The sequence below is a fragment of the Somniosus microcephalus genome, chromosome 32, assembly GCF_052327205.1.
Source record: "Somniosus microcephalus isolate GS21.2 chromosome 32, FLI_Smic_1.0, whole genome shotgun sequence".
Lineage (NCBI taxonomy): Eukaryota > Metazoa > Chordata > Chondrichthyes > Squaliformes > Somniosidae > Somniosus > Somniosus microcephalus.
Genome location: NC_141018.1, coordinates 34299749 through 34322459, shown reverse-complemented (window position 1 = coordinate 34322459; position 22711 = coordinate 34299749). Strand labels below are relative to the sequence as shown.

The following is a 22711-nucleotide window of genomic DNA, read 5'->3' as shown; positions in this document are numbered from 1 at the left end:
AAATAAAACCATTAATCGTCTGAACTATGGTGCCGCAGTGTGCAGGACACCCCAACTTTTGCCTTTTGGCCAGAATGTGACCTCGCCTTTGTCTGTAATCCGGTTTGACCTCGTTCCTCTACCGTCTGGTGGGAGGTGTGATCCCAGCACAAAGGATCGGCACTCTTGCATTGACGGTACTTCTGGGCACTCCTTATACTCCTTATAGTCTAACCCTGCATGCAAGACCCAATATTTCCTAAGTCCCGAGGGCACAGTTTGGTGATACTAAACATGGGCCTTTCTCTGTGCTTCCCTTGAGCCCCGATCTCCAACCGTTCACCAATACGAAAGGCTTTTAGTCTTCCTACAGTTCTCATTTACCCCCGAGCAAGCAGCCGCGAAGACTTCTCTTGCCTGGCAGGACTGGACAGACTAGATGCAGGAAGGATGTTCCCGATGGTCAGGGAGTCCAGAACCAGGGGTCACAGTCTAAGGATAAGGGGTAAGCCATTTAGGACTGAGATGAGGAGGAATTTCTTCACCCAGAGAGTGGTGAACCTGTGGAATTCTCTACCACAGAAGGCAGTGGAGGCCAATTCATTAAATATATTCAAGAAGGAGTTAGATATATTTCTTAAGGCTAAAGGGATCAAGGGATATGGGGAGAAAGCAGGGACAGGGTACTGAATTTGGATGATCAGCCATGATCGCATTGAATAGCGGAGCAGGCTCGAGGGGCCGAATGGCCGACTCCTGCTCCTATCTAATATGTTTCTATGTTTACAGTAGGAGAAGCTTCCATTATCGTCCTTAAAAATAAGCTCCCAAGGACTCCGCCTCCCCCCCCCCCCCCCCCCCCAAACCCCCAAAGGAAAATCCCAGTGCAGGTTCCAGGCGTAGAGTGCAGTGGGAACTTGCTTCTCTGTCTTAGAAACATAGAAAAATAGGAGCAGGAGTCGGCCATTCGGCCCTTCAAGCCTTTCAATATGATCATGGCTGATCCTTTATCTCAATACCATATTCCCCGCTCTCTCCCCATACCCTTGATGCCTTTTGTGTCTAGAAATCTATCCATCTCCTTCTTAAATATATTCAGTGACTTGGCCTCCACAGCCTTCTGTGGTAGAGAATTCCACAGGTTCACCACTCTCTGGGTGAAGAAATTTCTCCTCATCTCAGTCCTAAATGTCCTACCCCGTATCCTGAGACTGTGACCCCTCATTCTAGAGCCCCCAGTCAGGGGAAACATCCTCCCTGCATCCAGCCTATCTAGCCCGGTCAGAATTTTATACATTTCAATGAGATCCCCTCTCATTCTTCTAAACTCTAGTGAATACAGGCCTAGTCGACCCAATCTCTCCTCATACGACAGTCTTTCATGCCGACCATTGTTGAAATGAGTTGAGTGTCTGGAATATAACCAGAGCTGTGAAGGTATCGAGCCCCCCAAACAGCCCGAGCGAGGCGAGCTCAGTGGGTCAGAGGTGAGTGAACTGCAAGCTGAATACAACACTTCGCACAGTGCTGCAGATTTAGCACCTGCCGCACTTTCCAAGCTCCGACTGTGCCAGAACAAGACCCGTTGACTGTCCCGTAGGATTCCAGGGATGAAATAAAATTCCCACAATTTCCTCTGGATTTCCAGCAGTTCTGATCTAAAGAAAACAAAACCTTTTTCTTTAGAAAAGTGTTAAGAGTTTCTGCTATCTAGGTTTTCTCCGTTGACGAGTTCGGGCAGCATATTCGGAAGGCCAAGACCTTTACCTTTGGTGCTGTACGTGTTTGTTAGTTGGCATTCCTTTATGTTCCTTACTACTGATCCAAATGGATTTAAATCCACTCCCCCGCCTAATGTAGTACTTAAATTGTGCTTTATACAACAACTATTTACATTCATGAAGTGCCTGATCACACACCACCACCCCCCCCCCCCCCAAAATGCGCCCCCCTACCCGTAGAATTCATTACCTTGTGGAGTCACTGCGCACAAGGTCCCACAAGCAGGCTGTGAGATGCATGACTGGTTGATGTGGTTTTTTTTATTCGTTCCTGGGATGTGGCATCCCAGCAAGCCCAGCATTTATTGCCCATTCCGAATTGCCCCCTTGAGAAGGTGGTGGTGAGCCGCCGCCTTGAACCGCTGCAGTCCATGTGGTGAAGATTCTCCCACAGTGCTTGATGTAAGAAAACTACTAGGCACTTGGTCTCAGCGTTAAACAAAGCTTTAATCAACTGTTTTACAACATGGAGGTCTAGTTGTGTCCTTCACTAGTTCCTGTTAAGAATGTCCTGCGCAAGCTGGGCCCGTGCCCGAGTATTTATACTCTCCCTGGACAGCGCCACCCGCAGGCTGCTCAGTATTATTTCATAAGTCTTTCTTTCATGAATGACTGATTCATGTCAGTGCTGTTAAGGAGGGAGTTCCCCAGGATTTTGACGATGAAGGAACAGCCGATATATTTCCAAGTCCAGGATGGTGTGTGACTTGGAGGGGAACTTGGTGGTGGTGTTCCCGTGCGCCTGCTGCCCTTGTCCTTCTAGGTGGAAGAGGTCGCGGGTTTGGGAGGTGCTGTCGTCTTTAGTGGTCTTGGTTAAGGGAGGAATGAGGGCCTGGATACTGAAAGCTCACTGCTCTTTGAGCAATGCCATGGGGCCTCTACCACTCACTTCAATCACCAGAGCAGACATGCCTGGTTTAATGTTTCATCCGTAGTTGAGAGGTGCGATAAGGGGGTGTAAAAATGCAAATTGTTAAGAAGGAGCTTGCATTTATAGAGCACATTTGACAACCTCAGGATGTCCCAAAGTACTTGTATTTTAAATTAATTCTCGGGATGTAGGTATCGCTGGCAAGGCTGACTATTATTGCCCATTCCTTGTTGATATTTCACAGCCAATGAAGTACTTTTTGAAGTGTAGTCACAAGCTCCCGCAGACAGCAATGTGATAATGACCAGATAATCTGTTTTTAGTGATGTTGATTGAGGGATAAACATTGGTCCAGGACACCGGGGAGAACTCCCCTGCTCTTCTTCGAAACAGTGCCGTGGGATCTTTTACCCAAGAGAGCAGACGGGCCCTCGGTTTAACATCGCATCCGAAAGATGGCTCCTCAGACAGTGCGGCACTCCCTCAGTACTGACCCTCCGACAGTGCGGCGCTCCCTCAGTACTGACCCTCCGACAGTGTGGCGCTCCCTCAGTACTGCCCCTCTGACAGTGCGGCGCTCCCTCAGTACTGCCCCTCCGACAGTGCGGTGCTCCCTCAGTACCGCCCCTCCGACAGTGCGGCGCTCCCTCAGTACCGCCCCTCCGACAGTGCGGCGCTCCCTCAGTACTGCCCCTGCCGACAGTGCGGTGCTCCCTCAGTACTGCACCAGGAGCGTCAGCCTAGATTATGTGCTCAAGTGCTTTAGGGGGTACGGTAGCATAGTGGTTATGTCACTGGACTAGTAATCCAGAGGCCTGGACTAATGATCCGGAGACATGAGTTCACAATCCCACCACAGCAGCTGGGGAATTTAAATTCAGTTAATTAAATAAATCTGGGATAAAAAGCTAGTATCAGTAATGGTGACCATGAAACTGCTGGATTGTCGGAAAAACCCAACTGGTTCACCTAATGTCCTTTAGGGAAGGAAATCTGCCGCCTTTACCCGGTCTGGCCGATATGTGACTCCAGACCCACAGCAATGTGGTTGACTCTTAACTGCCCTCTGAAATGGCCACACAGGCCATTGTACACAACCGCTGCGACAAAGTCTGTGGGAGTACCTTCACCACACGGACTGCAGCGGTTCAAGAAGGCGACTCACCTTCTCAAGGGGCAACTAGGGATGGGCAATAAATGCCAGCCTTCACGGCGATGCCCACATCCCAGGAACGAATACATTTTTTTTTTTAAAAAAAGGTCCTGAAGTGGGCTTGAGCCCATGACCTCTGACTCGAACAAGCATGCTACTAACCGAGGCAAGCTGGCACTCGAGAAGTAAAGTGCGCTGAGACTTTAAAGGGGAGGAGGACATGAAGCGTACGCTCCGCAATATACATCTGCAGTCAAAAATGGGGTGTTTGTTAATCAAGAGCTGGGGGCGACACAGCATCGACCTCACTGCATTCCAGAATGATCCATTGTTCGCAGAGTGATTTGAAATGTTTGAGATCTTGATAAGGCTTTCCCCCCCCCCATCCACCCCCTCCCCACCCTCCCTTCAACAAGGGGACACTGATTGGAGCTCGGAAGAGGATAACTAGATTAAATTCAACTACTTTATGCAATTAATCTATGAAACAGACGGCCCACGGGAGTTCGCCGGAGAGAGTGGGGCTCAGAGGGTTAAATTATGAGGGCAGGCTGCATAAACTTGGCTTGTATTCCCTTGAGTTTAGAAGATTGAGGGATGATCGTATCATGTTTAAAATGTTGAAAGGATTCGATAGGGTAGATAGGGAGAAACTATTTCCTCTGGTGGGGGGGGGACCAGAGCAAGGGGACGTAAACTTAAAATTAGAGCCAGGCCGTCCAGGAGGGAAATCAGGGAGCATTTCTTCACCGAAAGGCTGGTGGAAATCTGGAACTCTCTCCCCCGAAAAGGCTGTGGATGCTGGGGGTCAGTTGGAGCGCTCAAGACTGAGATGGATAAGATTTTCACACTTCATCTACAGCCATCCTTTGTTTCTTAACCGGTCCCATTACCATCTCCTCTTGCCTTGAATATCTCTGAATGCCTCTTTACTTCTCCTGCCTTCCATCCTATCACAGACCTTCCCATTTGTTCTTTCATCCCCTCCCCCATTTCCCAGCCTCGAAACATAGAAACATAGAAGATAGGAGCAGGAGTAGGCCATTCGGCCCCTCGAGCCTGCTCCGCCATTCAATGAGATCATGGCTGATCATTCAAATTCAGTACCCTGTCCCTGCTTTCTCCCCATATCCCTTGATCCCTTTAGCCTTAAGAAATATATCTAACTCCTTTTTGAATATATTTAATAAGTTGGCCTCAACTGCCTTCTGTGGTCGAGAATTCCACAGGTTCACCACTCTCTGGGTGAAGAAATTCCTCCTCATCTCAGTCCTAAATGGCTTACCCCTTATCCTTAGACTGTGACCCCTGGTTCTGGACTCCCCGACCATCAGGAACAGCCTTCCTGCATCTAGTCTGTCTAGTCCTGTTAGAATTTTATAAGTTTCAATGAGATCCCCTCTCATTCTTCTAAACTCCAGTGAATATAAGCCCAATTGACCCAATCTCTCCTCATACGTCATTCCTGCCATCCCAGGTGTCAGTCTGGTGAATCTTCGCTGCACTCCCTCCATGGCAAGAACATCCTTCCTCAGATAAGGCGACCAAAACTGCACACAATACTCAAGGTTGCTTTTAAATCTGTCCCCTTTCCTGCTTTTTTCCAGTTCTGACGAAGGGTCACAGACCTGAAACGTTAACTCTGTTTCTCTCTCCACGGATGCTGCCTGGCCTGCTGAGTTTTTCCAGCATTTTCTGTTGTTATTTTGGATAAGATTTTTGTTGGGTGCGGGTAACCAGAGCTTAAGGAGTTAAGGTACAGATCAGCCATGATCTAATTGAATCGGCTCGAGGGGCTGAAGGCCCTCCTCATGTTCCTAGAGCACTGGGCAGACATGTTAGAGGGGGTGTGAGCGAGAGGGATTTTTCAAGCTTTGAGGCGGGCCGTGTACATTTACATGTTTGACCAAGATTGTATCAGGAAATTGTTGGATTGTTTAGAATGTGAACACAGCGTTCAAATGTTTGCAAGGAAATGCTGAGCTAATGGGCCGGGCTGCCTCTCCCTTGCAGTTTGTACACGGTATTGGCCGGGCGCTGGAGGATGAGTCCGGCTGGTTTCCTCTCCGCCAGCTGCAGGGAGGCCTGCGAGTGGGTCATCGCCTGCTCTCTCCGCCGGGGAATGGCTGTAAAATGCTGCTGACAGACCCCAGAGCAGAACGAGAGCTTTAGCTTTAAACAACAACAAAAAGAGTTGATCCGGCAGTTCCTCGCGACTTGTGAGTTTGCTCAAGTGAGCGGCTCGGGGGGGCTGCCCAGCCCAGGGAGGGGAGGCAACTGCAGCCCCCGCCCCCTTGGTCAAACAGCCAGCAGGCACCGGCAGTCTGGGCTCGCACATGGCGAAGTGTCACTTGAGTGAGATACCCGAGGCTGGCGGGAAGGGGGAATTCTCTTTTTCGTTCATGGGATGTGGGCGTTGCTGGCAAGGCCGGCATTTATTGCCCATCCCTAGTTGCCCCTTGAGAAGGTGGTGGTGAGCCGCCTTCTTGAACCGCTGCAGTCCGTGTGGTGAAGGTGCTCCCACAGTGCTGTTAGGGAGGGAGTTCCAGGATTTTGACCCAGCGACAATGAAGGATCGGCCGATGTATTTCCAAGTCAGGATGGTGTGTGTCTTGAAGGGGAACTTTGGAGGTGGTGGTGTTCCCATGCGTCTGCTGCCCTTGTCCTTCTAGCTGGAAGAGGTCGCGGGTTTGGGAGGTGCTGCCGAAGAAGCCTTGGCGAGTTGCTGCAGTGCATCTTGTAGATGGTACACACTGCAGCCACGGTGCGCCGGTGGTGGAAGGAGTGAATCTTTAAGGTGGTGGATGGGGTGCCAATCAAGCGGGCTGCTTTGTTCTGGATGGTGTCGAGCTTCTTGAGTGTTGATGGAGCTGCACTCATCCAGGCAAGTGGAGAGTATTCCATCACACTCCTGACTTGTGCGAGCGAGGGGGGCCAGACCTGTGCCCCCAGCGAGGGGGCGGGAGATTTCTGGAGCGAAGGAGGAAAATTTAGAGACAACACAAGATACAAATTCCATTCTCCCCACAGATGCTATGAGGCGAGCTGTTTACATTCTGCGCTGCCTTTCGCTCCTTCCTTTTCCTCTTCTCTGTACAATTTATATATGAGAGCGCTATTTTTAGCAAGGTGCTTCTGAAGATTCTTTCTCAAGAGGCTGCCAGGAATAGTACCCACATGACTCCATCGAGCGAGAAAGAAAGAAAGCTTGGCTAGTGGACTTTAGTTCTTTGCCTCTCTCTGAAAGCTGGCCTGAATAGTTGAAGGTTCTGCCAGGTTCCAAGGAGGGGGCACAAGTGGGGTTCAGTCACGCACCCCCCTCCCCGCAACTACTAAAATCGATTTGTTCAAAGAAAATTGGTCTTTCTCTTTCTTTAGTGCCGAGGCACAACCCCCGCCTCTCTCCTGAAGGTGCTGAGTCTTGCCGGGGCGTGGTTCAGTGGGCACCGTGCCCTTCCCAAGTTGGCCGTCTTTCGTGCGATGGTCGCACGGGCCGCTTGAACGTCGGGGGCATCGTAGACGGATCCTGATCCTGTTCGCAGACATGCACTTCCCAGCTGTCTTCACTGGAAGGTTAGCAGGAATCGCACCCCCAGCAGACTCTTTCACTCTGCCAACCCTCCCTGTCTCAGCCAGGAATCGATCATTGCGCCCTCGACCGAGAGTTTTGCCGCAGTGTCAACTGAACCTGTAAAACTGCCCGGCCTGAATGTGTCTCGGTACCTCATTGAGCGGTGCATTTACCCACTGTACCATCGGGAGGTGGGGGAGCGGGGACTCCTTCCCTTGCTCCCCCCTCTCTCTCCTCCCTCCCTCCAAAATTGCTCTGTCACATGGACAAACAACAGCAATTGTAAAGAGATAAAACAGCAGAAACCCGTTTGGATATCTCTGGAAAGACACCTAAAAGTTAGAGGATGTGTCTATCTATCTCTCTAACACTATCTCTTTCTCCGTCTCTTTATCTCTCTCTCTCCCGCGTGCTCTCAGATCCCTCAGCAGACCTCCACCTCTGGCTGAGAGAACCCCCAATCGAGCAGTAACTCTGGCCTAGGATGCCAACCCCCTCAGCTCCTCCGACTCCTTCCTCCCACCCACCCCCTACCGTTTCCCCTCCCTTCCCACAGCGTCGCTGGGTCAAAATCCTGGAACTCCCTCCCTAACAGCACTGTGGGAGCACCTTCACCACACGGACTGCAGCGGTTCAAGAAGGTGGCTCACTACCACCTTCTCAAGGGGCAACTAGGGATGGGCAATAAATGCTGGGCCTTGTCAGCGACGCTCAGATCCCAGGAACGAATAAAAAAAAAAAAAGTCCAGTTGTGCAAGGCACATATGCGCAAAACCACAGGTGCAAATATCTTGACTTCGCGTTTCACCGTTGTTTTTTTAAATCCGCTGTGTTGGCCGTGGCTCAGTGGGCAGCACTCTCACCTCTGAGTCAGAAGGTCGTGGGTTCAAGTCCCACTCCCGAGACTTGAGCACAAAAATCTAGGCTGACACTCCCAGGGCAGTACTGAGCGAGTGCTGCACTGTCGGAGGGGCGGTACTGAGCGAGTGCTGCACTGTCGGAGGGGCAGTACTGAGGGAGCGCCGCACTGTCGGAGGGGCAGTACTGAGGGAGCGCCGCACTGTCGGAGGGGCAGGACTGAGGGAGCGCCACACTGTCGGAGGGGCAGGACTGAGGGAGCGCCGCACTGTCGGAGGTGCCATCTTTCGGATGAGACGTTAAACCGAGGCCCCGTCTGCCCTCTCAGGTGGACGTAAAAGATCCCAAGGCCACTATTTCGAAGAAGAGCAGGGGCGTTTTCCCCAGTATCCTGGGCAATATCCTTCGAGTTTAGAAGATTAAGAGGTGAGCTAAATGAAGTGAATAAGACGATTAAAGGACCTGATAGGGTAGACAGAGAGAACCTATTTCCTCTGGTAGGGGAGTCCAGAACAAGGGGGCAGAACCTTAAATTTAGAGCCAGGCCGTTCAGGGGTGATGTCAGGAAGCACTTCTTCGCACAAATGGTGGTGGAAATCTGGAACACTCTCTCCCCCAAAGTAACTGTTGAGGCTGGGGGTCAACTGAAAATTCCAAAATTGAGATTGATTAGATTTTTGTTAGGTAAGGGTTCCGGAACCAAGGCAGGTCGATGGTTAAGATACAGATCAGCCATGATCTACTTGAGTAGGCTTGAAAGGGCTGAATGGCCTTCTCCTGTTCCTGTGTTCCTTCCCGTGGTGTAAGCTGAGCACTCCATTCCCACCGTGGCCAGCTTCACGCAGTTCGCCTGCAGGGATCTGCGGCAGGCCATCATCATCGACGTTTGAACAACCCCCAGAACAAAATCCTCCTCCGAACCTCCTAAATTTGCTTTTCACACATTTAAGTTGATGTCTCTGGACATAAGAATTGGGAGCAGGATTTGGCCCCTCGAGCCTGCTCCGCCATTCAATAAGATCATGTCTGATCTTTGACCTCAACTCCACTTTCCCGCCCGATCCCCATATCCCTTGATTCCCCTAGAGTCCAAAAGTCTATCGATCTCAGCCTGGAATATACTCAACGATTCAGCATTCACAGCCCTCTGGGGTAGAGGATTCCAAAGATTCACAACCCTCTGAGTGAAGAAATTCCTCCTCATCTCAGTCCTAAATAGCCGACCCCTTATCCTGAGACTGTGACCCCTGGTTCTAGACTCTCCAGCCAGGGGGGAAACAACCTCTCAGCATCGACCCTGTCAATCCCCCTCAGAATCTTGTATGTTTCAATGAGATCACCTCTCATTCTTCTAAACTCTAGAGAGTATCGTGCTCCATGGTCCTGATTTTATTTTGAAATAATATTTTGGGGTTCACCTCATCCGGCTACCCTTTAATATTTCACAGCCATTTCTCCCTCCTCTTCATTCCCACGCACATTCTCTCTGGTTGCAGAGTTTTAGCTCATTAATCCCTTCCCGTGGGTCACCTCATGTCTTGTGAGGGAGGGAATCATACAGTTAACCATTAACGGGCACCCCTTGTGATCCGAGCCTGTTAACACAGGGGATACAGCCGAACTGGATTAGAAAACAGCGGTGCCCATTAATTGGACATAAGCATGGTGCGAGAGAGAGAGAGCTACGTGGTTGTAACACAAGGGGGGTTCCGATGTTATCTCCCTGGCTTTATTAAACTTTCTGCGCCCCAGTGATGGTGCCACAGCCGATTTCCCTTCGTAACTTGCATAATAATTTCCTGTTTGAAAGCTCACGGGGGTTTGTCGTGTGTGTGTGTGTGTGTGTGTGTGTACGCAGTGTTCTCAACCGATGTAGATCAGAGTGCGTTACGGGTCTGTGTGGTGTAATGCAGTGTCGCACCATCTCCTGTTGTCCGAGCTCTGCAAGGGGGCCTTTGTTTTTCATTGACCGTTCCTGTTCGGATGTCTCAAAATCACAGGATAATTACAGAGAGGGAAAAGCCACTTGGCCTCTCCCATCGGTGCAGAAACATCTTGGGGGTCCTCCCTTCTCAGTTATTTAAGAGATTGCAGGGTTTTTGGCTCCCATCACCCCACATAGGTACAGGAGGAGGCCATTCAGCCCCTCGAGCCTGTTCTGCCATTCAGTGAGATCACGGCTGATCTGCGACCTAACTCGATCTACCCGCCTTTGCCCCACAAAACAGTCTCTGATTCAAAATTAACAGTTGATCTAGCTTCAATTGCCGTTTGCGGAAGAGAGTTCCAAGTGTTTCCTAATTTCACTCCTGAAAAGTCTGGCTCTAATTTTAAGACTCTGCCCCCTAGCCCTAGACTCTCCAACCAGCGGAAATAGTTTCTCTCTATCTACCCTATCTGTTCCCCTTTAATATCTTGAAAACTTCGATCAAATCACCCCTTAACTTTCTAAATTCCAGGGAATACAACCCTAGTTTATGTAATCTCGTAACTTAACCCTTGAAGTCCGGGTATCATTCTGGTAAACCTACGCTGCACTCCCTCCAAGGCCAATATATCCTTCCTAAGGTGTGGTGCCCAGAACTGCTCATCTCCTCGCCATTTAGTTTGAAGAACTTCCTGATGCCACTCTATCAGCTCGAACCCGTCTCCCTTGTCCTGCTCTCCCAATTTAAAGTAATATTCCTGATTTACCTTAACCAATGCTCATAACCACCATGTACGTCTCATCAGACCATCCTTTGCCAGCCTCGTGTCTCTTCCCACACAGTTGGGTTACCGTCGGCGTGCAGGGACTGTGGTGATGCAGGCAATGCAATGCCAACCCTTGTGCTGCGTACACACGCACGCGCGCACCCGCGCAAACACACAGAAACACAGAACCCCAGAAACAGAAACATAGAAGGTAGGAGCAGGGGTAGGCCATTCGGCCCCTCGAGCCTGCTCCACCATTTAATGAGATCATGGCTGATCATCCAAATTCAGTACCCTGTCCCTGCCTTCTCCCCATATCCCTTGATCCCTTTAGCCTTAAGAAATATATCCAACTCCTTCTTGAATATATTTAATGAATTGGCCTCTACTGCCTTCTGTGGTAGAGAATTCCACAGGTTCACCACTCTCTGGGTGAAGAAATTCCTCCTCATCTCTGTCCTAAATTACTTACCCCCTTATCCTTAGACTGTGACCGCTGGTTCTAGACTCCCCCGCCATCGGGAACATCCTTCCTGGACTAGTTTCTGCTAGTTTCCTCTCTGGGAGATGTTGCCGTCAATCACCTTGGACCTGCGCGAGTCACCAGCCCTGCCCGGATAAAGGATGTGCAGGGAGGGATGGTTTATAGACGAAGTGAAACCACGGAACGATGTTGGACTGTGGCCGCTGGCCTGTGCACCCAGAGCCCCGGTGTGTCGTGAGGTCTTGGTGACGCACCACTGCTCACCAGTCGTTATGTTCACGTATTTTAGTGGCCTCCTTAAATAATTCCAGCAGCATCTTGTGGGGAGAGAGAGAGAGACACCAATGTTGCGACGGCCCGTGTGCGCGGTGTAAACCGATTTCCGTCTGTGTACACCCCACCCTCACCAGCTCCTGCAGTACTCCTGGGCAGTTGCATATTGTGCAGCTGGTCAGTGTACTGGGTGGCCCCTGGCACTGGGTTTTGAATGGGACAGCGACGTTCTCCATTGATGATCGGGCAGGAAAAGCTTCTATTCTCAAATCTGACTCTTTTTATTTAAAGAAGAGTTACTCTCCTTGTGCACAGAGGGGCCCATCACTGACTCTTTCTGCCCCCCCACCACCGATTGCTCAGCACTCTGTGTAATTGCATCTCCATCTGAACAAAGGTGTTGGCCATGGCGCTGTGGGTGGCACTCTTGGTTTTAGTGAGTCAGAAAGTTGTGGGTTCAAGTCCCACGCCAGAGACTTGAGCACATAAAGCTAGGCTGACGCTGCTGAGGGAGTGCTGCACTGTTGGAGGTGCCGACTTTCAGATGAGACATTAAACCGAGACCCCGTCTGCTCTCTCAGGTGGACGTAAAAGATCCCATGGCACTATTGGAAGAAGAAAAGGGGCGTTCTCCCCGGTGTCCTGGGGCCAATATTTATCCCTCAATCAGCCTCACTAAAAAAGATTATCTGGTCATTATCACATTGCTGTTTGTGGGAGCTTGCTGTGCGCAAATTGTCTGCCGCGTTTCCCACATTACAACAGTGACTACACTTCAAAAAGTGTTTCATTGGCTGTGAAGCGAGTTGAGACGTCCTGAGGTCATGAAAGGCGCTGTAGAGATGCTGTAAGTCTTTCCAATTGAGCAATGGCAGGAGGCTGCCTCTTGTTCATTGCGTGGCTGAGAGACGAGGGCGGGGTCGGAGGTTTCACTGTGTTGGGATTGGCCGCGCTCTGGGAGGGGGGGAAGCCGCTGTTCAAGGCTCAGCCACTCGCTACTCTTGAGCAGGTTGTATCAATCCCCGTTTGTATCTTGCCGAGATTGCTGCTGGTTTCCTCTCTGGGAGATGTTGCCGTCAAGTCACCTTGGACCTGCGCGAGTCACCAGCCCTGCCCGGTTTGGGACATCCAGGAAGGGCAGCGGCTGATCTGATGTTGTTTGCAGGGCGGGTCTTTGTATGAACAGCTGCTCCAGGATCAAGTTCCAACAAAGAAGGGGAGTGCGATTATGCGCAAATGTTCAGTCTCCCTCATTACGGACGACCAAACCGGCCAGCTTTACAGCTCCTGATGGCTCGCCAGAGGCACCTTGCTGGAGTTGGGTGTCAGTTGAGGACAGAATTGGACTGTGAGCTGTGGCTCCCCGCTCCTACGTGCAAAAATGCCGGGCAGGAAAAGGCCGGCTGGTCCATCAAGCCTGTCCCACACCATGGTGGGGTGGCTGCAGACTTCCTACCCGTCTCCGCAGTCATGTCATCTCCTGGGAGAGGCCAAAAAAAAATCCCAGGGCCAATAAAGGAGAAAGTATTCTGCAAATTCCCTCGCCGACCCACTCAGTTCAATGGAAACCAGTCCAGGCGCTCGCGCGGCCCACGTGTTACCGAAAAGACACTTTCCTTCTATGTGATGCTATCTCGGCCCCAGTCAGGAACCGGTCTGGCTCCCCCTCGAAGGCAGTTCAGAGAGTCAGCGCCAATGTTCCCTGTAACCTTTTTTTTATTGTGTGTGGTCCCTTTAACTGACTGCGCAATCCAGAACATACATAAGAAATAGCAGGAATAGGCTACTTGGCCCCTCGAGCCTGCTCTGCCATTCAATAAGACCATGGCTGATCTTGGGCTCAAAGCCACTTCCCTGCCCACTGCCCATAACCCTTCACTCCCTTATCTTGCAAGAATCTGTCTATCTCCACCTTAAATGTATTTAATGACCCAGCCTCCACGGCTCTCTGGGGCAGAGAATTCTACAGATTTACGACCCTCTGAGAGAAGAAATTCCTCCTCCTCTCAGTTCTAAAAGGGCGACCCTTTATTCTGAGACTGTTCCCCCTGAGTTCTAGATTTCCCCGCGAGGGGAAACATCCTCTCTGCATCTACCTTGTCGAGCCCCCTCAGTATCTTATATGTTTCAATAAGAGCACCTCTCATTCTTCTAAACTCCAATGAGTATAGGCCCAACCTGCTCAACCTTTCTTCATAAGTCAACCCCCTCATCCCAGGAATCAACCGAGTGAATCATCTCTGAACTGCCTCCAATGCAGTTCATTCACTGTCCGTTCAAATCGTCGCGTGTGGGCGGGCCCTCCAGGCCGCTGCGTGGCCGAGCGGGAGCGCTGGTCAGCACCCACCTCGCCAGCTGGAGCAGTGAACCTCGATTCCAGGGCCGCTCTGCTCCTTTAGTGGACCTGCCCCGTCACCCCTTTCCGTCTGGGCTCTCCCGGCAGAGTAGCCGCTTGGCAAGGTGCGGCAGGGCAGGTGCTGTGCACCCGAGGGAGTGGGCGGTTTCGGGAGCAGAGGGAGAGGGGGGACAGACGCACAACTTCTAGTAAGTGCCATTTCCATCCACTCTTGCCAGCTTGACCCACATGAGGTCTGTTGACCCAGGCCGGCTGTGGGCTAAATATCCGGACTGACTATATCGCGGATTTCACAATCGGGGAAAGGCACTTTGAAATCCGAACAGGGGGTGGAAGTTTTGCTCGACATGGTTCAGGTGTCCCAAGCGAAACCTTTCACTGCAGCAGCTCCTCTGCTGCGGGCTGAGTGGGTTATGTTGAGGCTAGCGGGATGATCGGTCCACTGCCACCCCAACACGTGGGGGGGTGAGGCAACCAGCGGCCAAACCCGCCACATACATTGCTCAGACTGGAGGCTGTGTGGAGCCATTTATAGAATTTTTACCTAGGATATACGGCACAGAAACGGGCCATTCGGCCCAACCAGTCCATGCCGGTGTTTATTCTCCACTCGAGCCTCCTCCCGTCAACTCTATCAGCGTAACCCTCTATTCCCTTCTCCCTCAGATGCTTGTCCAGCCTCCCCTTAAATGCATTTATACTATTTACCTCAACCACTCCCTGTGGTAGCGAGTTCCACATTCTCACCACTCTCTGGATAACAAGGTTTCTCCTGAATTCCCCATTGGATTTATTAGTGACTATCTTATATTGATGGCCTCCAGTTATGCTCTTCCCCACAAGTGGAAACACTCTCTCTCTATCCACTCTATCAAAACCTTTCCACCATTTTAAAGATGTCTATTAGGTCACCCTTATCTTTTCAAGAGCAGAGAGACCCAGCCTGTTCATCCTTTCTATATTTATATCGGGTCTCGATTGGTTCAGACGTGCGCGCGGTGACTGGCAACCCGTCTAAACCCTGGCTAATGCCAGCTGGAGAGGGTGGTCCGAACCGTGCCCCAACAAGGAGGGAAAGGGATGTGTGCGCAAGGTGGATAGAGAGAAACATCGAGCTGCTGTTGGTGCTGGGAAGGGGAAGTGTGATGATAGCACTGGTCGATTTAAATTTGCTGTTTATTGAGAGCATTTGATCCAAGTGTGAAAATGGCTTCATCGAGTGTCTGTTTTCAGAGAGCGGCTGCTTCAGCAGCCACTGTGCAAAAGTACTTTAAGGATCGAACTGTACACACTGTGTTACACACTCGCTCTGCGTAATGAAGGGTGATTAACTTCACTTCACCAGTTCCCCAGTGGCTTTGGGACAACGACCCCCCTCCCCACTGCAATCCTCCTTCTTAGGCAGTCCCTCGGAACCGAGGATGACTTGCTTCCACACTAAAAATGAGTTCTCGGGTGACTGATGAGTCCAATGCGGGACCTGCAGTCTCTGTCACAGGTGGGGCAGACGGTGGTTGAAGGGGCGGGTGGGGTGCCTGTGCTTGGCTTCCGCTTGCTCCCGGCGAAGAGACTCGAGGTGTTCGGCGCCTTCCCGGATGCTTCTCCTCCACTTTGTGCGGTCTTGGGCCAGGGATTCCCAGGTGTCGGTGGGGATGTTACACTTTTTCAAGGAGGCTTTGAGGGTGTCCTTGAAGCGTTTCCTCTGCCCACCTGGGGCTCTCTTGCCGTGTCGGAGCTCCGAGTAGAGCGCTTGCTTTGGGAGTCTCGTATCGGGCATGAGGGCGATGTGACCCGCCCATCGGAGCTGTGCAAAGTGGGTAGGTGCCGGGCTCGCTAATCTCGAGCAGGGTAGGAGTGAGCCCAGGGCCCCTGAGCTTGGTTGGGGGGACCATTTCAGCTGACCATCTCCCTCACATTCTCTCTCCCAACAGGGGTCAGTGGATAGCAAGTAAAGAAAGAAACAAGATGATGAGACTTGCATTTCTATAGCGCCTTTCACGACCACCGGACGTCCCAAAGCGCTTCACAGCCAATGAAGTACTTTTTCAAGTGTAGTCACTGTTGTAATGTGGGAAACGCGGCAGCCAATTTGCGCACAGCAAGCTCCCACAAACAGCTATGTGATAATGACCAGATCGTTAATGGCGTTGGTTGAGGGGTAAATATTGGCCCCAGGACACCGGGGAGAGCTCCCCTGCTCTTCTTCGAAATAGGGCCACGGGATCTTTTACATCCACCTGAGAGAGCAGACGGAGCCTCGGTTTAACATCTCATCCGAAAGACAGTGCCTCCGACAGTGCGGTGCTCCCTCAGCACTGCCCCTCCGACAGTGCGGCGCTCCCTCAGTACTGACCCTCCGACAGTGCGGCGCTCCCTCAGTACTGCCCCTCCGACAGTGCGGCGCTCCCTCAGCACTGCCCCTCCGACAGTGCGGCGCTCCCTCAGCACTGCCCCTCCGACAGTGCGGCGCTCCCTCAGCACTGCCCCTCCGACAGTGCGGCGCAGGAGTGTCGGCCTAGATTTTTGTGCTCTAGTCTCCGGAGTGGGACTTGAACCCGCGACCTTCTGACTCGAGAGGCCAGGGCGCCCACCCCACCGAGCCACGGCTGACCCGGACCAGGCCGGCAACACCGGGGCCAAAGCCAGCGACGGCCCTACTGCCATCCCGGCCACCTTCAGGTGGAGGGGGGGAGCGCCACAATCGAACCCGGGACCTTCCAAATCGGGATACACCAACGCGGCCATTATGGGGAGGAGCCTGGATGCTTGCCTTTTATATTAGAATTTTTCATCTGAAGCTAATTAATGGTTGGAGGTGGAGGAGCTGACTGTTTGGAACAAACAGGAGGAAGTTTACAGTGAAACAGATGTTTCTTGGTTTTCATGGCATTTCCAGGCTGCCTGGGAGGAGGCAGCGAGCACCTTGAAACCCATCCAACATCAACAAGGTTCCATTACTGGGCCACCCATTTCATTAGGTGCCTATTACCCAGTCTGATCCCAAGGCTTGGAATGAAAGAAACAAAGCCTTTTTATGTTTTTTAAGATTAAAATGCAGCTTTTAATGAAAGCTAACAGCAAGCTGGTATTACGCGCTCCGCAGTCGGAGCGAGGCTGCATCACTTGGGGGCTTTCTGAAGTGTCGCCAAGGTTAGCCGGTGCTTCTCATTCCATCGTGCAGGGAGTTTTTCCCCCATGGCTACAGGCTGCTTTCAGTTGTAACAGGCAGCCTGTAGCTGAGCCCTGTCGACCGGACGCTCCCTGGTTTGATCTCTGGTGCCTCCTGAGCCTGGCCGGGATTGCAGTAGGGCTGTCGCAGTTTCCCTCTCTGCCCTAGCTTTGGGGAGGGACAGAATTGTTAAGCGTTCGTGTGTCAGCTGTGGCTCAGTGGGTAGCACTCTGGCCTGTGAGTCAGACGGTTGTGGGTTCGAGTCCCACTCCAGAGACTTGAGCACATAATCCAGGCCGACGCTCCCAGTGCAGTACTGAGGGAGCGCGGCACTGTCGGAGGGGCCGTGCGGAGGGAGCGCGGCACTGTCGGAGGGGCCGTGCTGAGGGAGCGCCGCACTGTCGGAGGGGCCGTGCTGAGGGAGCGCCGCACTGTCGGAGGGGCCGTGCTGAGGGAGCGCCGCACTGTCGGAGGGGCCGTGCTGAGGGAGCTCCGCACTGTCGGAGGGGCCGTGCTGAGGGAGCGCCGCACTGTCGGAGGGGCAGTGCTGAGGGAGCTCCGCACTGTCGGAGGGGCAGTACTGAGGGAGCACCGCAATGTCGTAGGTGCCGTCTTTCTGATGAGATGTTAAACCGAGGCCCCGTCTGCCCTCTCAGGTGGATGTAAAAGATCCCGTGGCGCTATTTCGAAGAAGAGCACTGGAGTTCTCCCCGGTGTCCTGGCCAATATTTATCCCTCGACCAACATCACTAAAAAACAGATGATCTGGTCATTATCACATTGCTGTTTGTGGGAGCTTACTGTGCGCAAATTGGCTGCCGCATTTCCTACATTACAGCAGTGACTACACTTCAAAAAGTACTTCATTGGCTGTAAAGTGCTTTGTGACGTCCGGTGGTCGTGAATAGCGCTGTAGAAATACAAGTCTGTCTTTTCTTTCATGGGCCGGATTGTTATCCCAACCCCACCCATTAACCCCCCGCGTGCCCCCACCCCGGGCCCTCTGTCCTTACTGGAAAAGGCAAACGCGTGTGCGGACAGGATTGGGTTTGGCTGCGATGCCAATCACGGTCGAATAGCCAGCAGCACTCACTGTTCCAATCTGGAGAATAACCCGGTGGCAGAGAGACCCGTGTCAGGTCGGTTGACCTCGGCTCGGATGGATGGTAGCGGCAGTGCAGCTGGTGAGCGCCGCGTCGGGCAGCCTGGGACGTAACCGCGACATCGATGGGGAGCGGACACACCGTGCCGCGAGGGAGACGCGGTGAGTGATGCTGCGTCTGTCGGTGCCAGTGGAGCCCCTGATGCTGTTCTCGGACCATCATTTCACTCTGTGCGGAGTGCCGCGGGGTGGGGGGGAACAACGGGCACCTCGATCCTGCCCAGGGTCGGACCGAGTTCCCAGCCAATCCTGCTCGCTTACGCTGGGCCAGGGGCACGGTAGCATAGTGGTAATATTACTGGACTAGTAACCCAGAGGCCTGGACTGATGATCCAGAGACACAAGTTCAAATCCCACCACAGCAGCTGGGGAATTTATATTCAGTTAAATAAATCTGGAATTAAAAAGCTAGCATCAGTAATGGTGACCATGAAACTACTGTTCTTGCCATAGAAACATAGAAGGATGTTCTTGCCATGGAGGGAGTGCAGCAAAGATTCACCAGGCTGATACCTGGGATGGCAGGAATGACGTATGAGGAAAAATTGGGTCGATTGAGCTTATACTCGCTGGAGTTTAGAAAAATGAGAGGGGATCTCATTGAAACTTATAACATTCTAACAGGACTAGACAGACTAGATGCAGGAAGGATGTTCCCGATGGCCGGGGAGTCCAGAACCAGGGGTCACAGTCTAAGGATAAGGGGTAAGCCATTTAGGACTGAGATGAGGAGGAATTTCTTCACCCAGAGAGTGGTGAACCTGTGGAATTCTCTACCACAGAAGGCAGTGGAGGCCAATTCATTAAATATATTCAAGAAGGAGTTGGATATATTTCTTAAGGCTAAAGGGATCAAGGGGTATGGGGAGAAGGCAGGGACAGGGTACTGAATTTGGATGATCAGCCATGATCTCGTTGAATGGCGGAGCAGGCTCGAGGGGCCGAATGGCCTACTCCTGCTCCTATCTTCTATGTTTCTATGTACTGGATTGTTGTAAAAACCCGTCTGGTTCACTAATGTCCTTTAGGGAAGGAAATCTGCCGTCCTTACCCGGTCTGGCCGATATGTGACTCCAAACCCGCAGCAATGTGGTTGACTCTTAACTGCCCTCCGAAATGGCGGCTCACCACTACCTTCTCAAGGGGGCAATTGGGGACGGGCAATAAATGCCTACCTTGCCAGCGACGCCCACATCACGTGAATGAATTAAAGAAAAGGCCCTTGGCCAATACAGTTGTGGGAGCGTGCTTATAAAACATCACACCTTTGGGAAGCGGACCCCTGTTATAAACACTGGTTCTGTCTGCAACCTGAGTGGGGACTCCACAGTCCAATTTTTAAACAAATAGAAAATTAACAATTTACTATGGTTGTAAATAATTAACAGTATTCTCGAGCCTCGCTGTGCGAGGGCGTTGGCCCCCTCCGACACAAAGTTAAACTAGTTAAGGCCACGGGGAGGACCCTTTAAGGGGCTGCGCGGCCCATTCAAAAAGTCAGCGCAAGCACGGTCTTTGCATTTTTAAAGTCTGGCTGCGCGGAACCTCGCGAGCACTGCGCGGCCGCGTAGCGTAACGGGAACGCTGAGAGGCACCGCAGCAAAACAGCTTCGAACAGGAGTGTGTCAGCACAGACCGCAAGTGTTGCTTTGGAGTCTAATCCTGGCGGGCGCTGACCTCGATACCAGCCAGTCGTGTGAAAGGGTTCAAAGCAACGATAAATAACAGAACATGTTTACACGCCGTACGGCCTCATCTTTTGTCAGGAGCCGGTATTTTAAGTTGCTGAGGGTCTTCTGCTTTTCATAAGAGTTTTAACACCTGCTGTCTCCAGAAACATCCAACACACATCCTTCTCTGTCTGTCTCTCTCTCTCCCTGTCTCTCTCCCTCCCTTTTTCTCTCGCTCTGTCTCTCTCGCTCTGTCTCTCTCGCTCTGTCTCTCTCGCTCTGTCTCTCTCACACACATATACAAGAAAATCGAACTTGAAATGCCTGATGTATATGGAATCCATTCCATTCCATGGATGTGTATGTAACAGCTTCCTTTTAACAACAACAACAACTTGCATTTATACAGTGCCTTTAAAGTAGTAAACCGTCACAAGGAGCTTCACAGGAGCGTAAATCAGACACAATTTGACACCGAGCCACCAAAGGAAAAATTAGGGCAGGTGATCAAAAGCTTGGTTTTAATGAACGTCTTAAAGGAGGAGAGAGAAGCGGAGAGGTTTCGGGAGGGAATTCCAGAGCTTAGGGCCTCGGCAACTGAAGGCACGGCCACCGATGGTGGAGCGATTGTAATCGGGGATGCTTGAGGCCAGAATTAGAGGAGCGCAGAGATCTGGGAGGGTTGTGGGGCTGGAGGAGGTTACAGAGATAGGGAGGGGCGAGGCCGCGGAGGGATTTGAAAATTTAACATGTAATGCTATGCTAAAGATCAGTGAATGTCTAACTCCTGATTATGGGAGGCTAGTTTTTTTGAAAATGCTTACACCCCCCTCCCTCTGATTTTTAACTATTGTGTATCTGAGCAACACAGACTTGGATAGCCCCAGCCTTTGTTCCCAGCCTGTGCTGAGATGGCTGACCTGAGGTGGTTGTTGGGTCGCGACCACTGTCCTCGGGTCTAGACACAAAAGGCGTCAAGGGGTTTGGGGAGAGAGCGGGAATATGGTATTGAGAGAGAGGATCAGCCATGATCATATTGAATGGCGGAGCAGGCTCGAATGGCCGAATGGCCGACTCCTGCTTCTATGTTACTGAAGGTGGGGGCTCCCTCTCCCAGTCGCCATCCAATGACTCCTACCGGGATGGGCGCTGGATGAGGGACAGTCTCAGACCCTGCTGTGATGTACCCCGTGGTTGCATAGCCCTCTGGCGCTCGATGCCGAGATCGAAGCGAGGGCGATGGTCACTGCGCTACCGCCACTCGCCCTACCGTCCGTTCTGGTGGGGGGGGGTCACGGTTGAATTGGCGGGCGCAGGACATTCCTCGACACTTGTGTCCGTTTGCGGAGCAGAGCGTTGCGTTCTGGCCGGGGTCTCGGCAAGGATCCCCAGCGGGCAGCGGTGCCACGCAGGCTGGAACGCTCCCCGGGTCTGTGCCCAGCTAGCTGCCCTCAGCTAGGGCGATGATCGGGGGGGGCGGTGGTGATGGGGGGTGTAACAATTGTCTCCAGCACCCCTAGGTTAGGTTGGGGTGAGCGGGGCCTGGAAGACGGCCAGCTTTGCTGCTTCTGATCACTCTCCCAACTGCCCCTACTGAGAATAATTAACCCGCGGCGGGCACATCATTCCCTACATTACAAAAACAACAGCATCTTGTATTTGTATAGCGCCTTTAACGTAGTAAAACGTTCCCAAGGCGCTGCACAGGAGTATTTTAAGACACAAAATTTGACACTGAGCCACATAAGAGGAAATTAGGGCAGGTGACCAAACGCTTGGTCAAAGAGGTCGGTTTTAAGGAGCGTCTTAAAGGAGGAGAGAGAGGCGGAGAGGTTTAGGGAGGGAATTCCAGAGCTTGGGGCCCAGGCAGCTGAAGGTACGGCCGCCAATGGTTGAGCGATTATAATCAGGGATGTTCAAGAGGACAGAATTAGAGGAGCGCAGAGATCTTGGGGGGTTGTGGGGCTGGAGGAGATTACAGAGATAGGGAGGGGCGAGGGGCCATGGAGGGATTTGAAAACAAGGATGAGAATTTTGAAATCGAGGCGCTGCTTAACCGGGAGCCAATGTAGGTCAGCGAGTTACTTTACAACAGTGACTGCACTTTGGGATGTCTGGCGGTGGTGACAAGCACTGTGTAAATGCAAATCGATTGTCATCTGGCCCGGTTGCGATGCCCCTAATCCCCAGGGTGGCGCAGAAACTCCGTCTGTGTTCACACACCAACAATGCCCTCTTGGGGTGAGTTAAGTTCTGGTCGGGGGGGGGGGGGGCAACAGAAATTCCCCCAGCCCCTCTGCAAGACAGCTGTAAATCTGAACTCGGTCTATGGCCTGGCGTGGAGCTGCTAACATGCACAGGAGTCGGGCTGCGGCGGGGGGGACCCAGTGCAGGGAAGCGCAGGGGGTCAGAGAGATTTAAGCCCTCCACAGATAACAAGACGTGTGAAAGAGGAGTCTTTTCCAGCACTCTGCCAAGCGGCAGTGACCGCAGGGACATTCACCGGCGCGATGGTGGCTTGGGGGTCAGGGGGTTACGTTTGTTTTTGTGTAGTGCAGCGCAGTGACTGGACGTGTTTCCGATGTTAGTAAAACCCCTCCCGCCCCCGGAGCAGAAGTTGGAAGTCTTTGCTCCGGGGAGTCCGTATGAATGGGACATTAGCGGCTTAAATTAACTGTTTAGAGATGAAG

At 52.0% G+C, this 22711-nt stretch overlaps 1 protein-coding gene across 2 annotated transcripts in view; it reads left to right on the top strand.

The window, feature by feature from the left end:
- igf1ra (insulin-like growth factor 1a receptor) overlaps window positions 1-22711 on the top strand; it is a 305819-nt gene that overhangs the window by 132544 nt on the left and 150564 nt on the right. The gene's annotated exons all lie outside the window — the stretch shown is intronic.